Source organism: Mus pahari, chromosome 9, assembly GCF_900095145.1.
Source record: "Mus pahari chromosome 9, PAHARI_EIJ_v1.1, whole genome shotgun sequence".
Lineage (NCBI taxonomy): Eukaryota > Metazoa > Chordata > Mammalia > Rodentia > Muridae > Mus > Mus pahari.
This window is the reverse complement of record NC_034598.1, coordinates 49,966,775-49,968,101: the sequence shown is the minus strand read 5'-3', so window position 1 is coordinate 49,968,101 and position 1,327 is coordinate 49,966,775. Positions and strand designations below refer to the sequence as shown.

The window sequence follows — 1,327 nt, the reverse complement described above, 5'->3', positions numbered from 1 at the left end:
ATGTAGTCTGAACTTAAAAAATTTGGCCTCTCAATTCTAGAGCCTACAAACGGACAGTCTAAGCTGTCACAAATTCACCTCGCATCAACTTGATTTCTCGTCCTGATGGGAGCTTTACTCGGACAGCAGACACACCTTCTCCCCATCACCAGTCTTCTCAGATCATGGGAACAGGGTGTAGTAATCAAGCTTTCGAAGACCAAGCTCGACAGAGTGCCCTGTCAGAGTGTCTGTCCAGAAGTGAGGCTTCAGACCTGAGCAATCAAGTATGATCCAAGGCATACATATGATTCAGGCATGCGCGCTGCTCTGCTTGGAGAGCTCACAGCTTCTGGGGCCCCACTTCCCTGACTCTCTCTCTCCTGGGCTGGCCCCTAAGGAATATGACAGCAATGACTATAAAATCGTAAGTGACACTCTGGTTCAAGGTTCAAAGGGAAGAAACAAAGGTAGTGGAAACGGCTCCTTTATCCCAAGGAAGGCAGGGTGTGGCGAGGCAGGTTCTGCCCTTCCTGTGTGGCAGCTCAGGCCCTGGATGTGTTAGAACAGATGCCCAACTCCTCCTGCAGGGCTGTCAGGGACTGCCCTCAACACTGCTGGTGGATACTGAGAACTCACGGGGCCCTGCACACAAGTGAGCAACTCAGAGAGCAATATTTGCAGGCTCTGAGCATACACTTGCTCTGAGCATGGAGGCGGGTGGGTCCGGAGAGTACTACCAGGGTGCACACGGATTGTCCAGTCTGCACAGCCTCAAAACACTTTATTACAGTCTCTCCCAGAATGTTGGTGAGCATTCCCGGCAGAGTGTGGAGGACATCGTGCACCTTGCAGTGTCTCTGGATCACGTAGGCTAGTTTCTCATCGTCCACAAGGCAGATAGGTGACCGTGTATCTGGAGAGACCCTATTCACATCCAGGAAGAGAAGATACTTCAGAGCCTTCAGGCAGGCTCTGAAGTTGGCTTAGATCAAAGGTAGACAGTGAGTTCTGAGAACGCTTTTGTAGAATCTGGGCACCCTCTGGACAATGAGGAATTTCAGGGTGCAGCATCCTGTGGTCTCCCCTAGAACTGTAAACATGTCATGGCAATAGGGGTGGTAGAACACCATGCCTGCTGAGCCTGTGCCCGGCAGCATCTTTTGCAGAGGGGCAGTAGGGATACAGGTACATCAGGCCAGCGCCACGGCTCCAGGCCCTGGGGGGCACATCTGCCCAAATACATCTTTTTTTGTTTGTTTGTTTGTTTTGGGGTTTTTTTGTTTGTTTGTTTTTTGGTTTTTCGAGGCAGGGTTTCTCTGTATAGCCCTGGCTGTCCTGGAACTCA

General features: G+C 51.0%; 1 pseudogene; it reads right to left on the bottom strand.

The window, feature by feature from the left end:
- Positions 1-524: 524 nt before the first annotated feature.
- LOC110326098 overlaps positions 525-1,327 on the bottom strand; it is a 1,486-nt pseudogene continuing 683 nt past the window's right edge.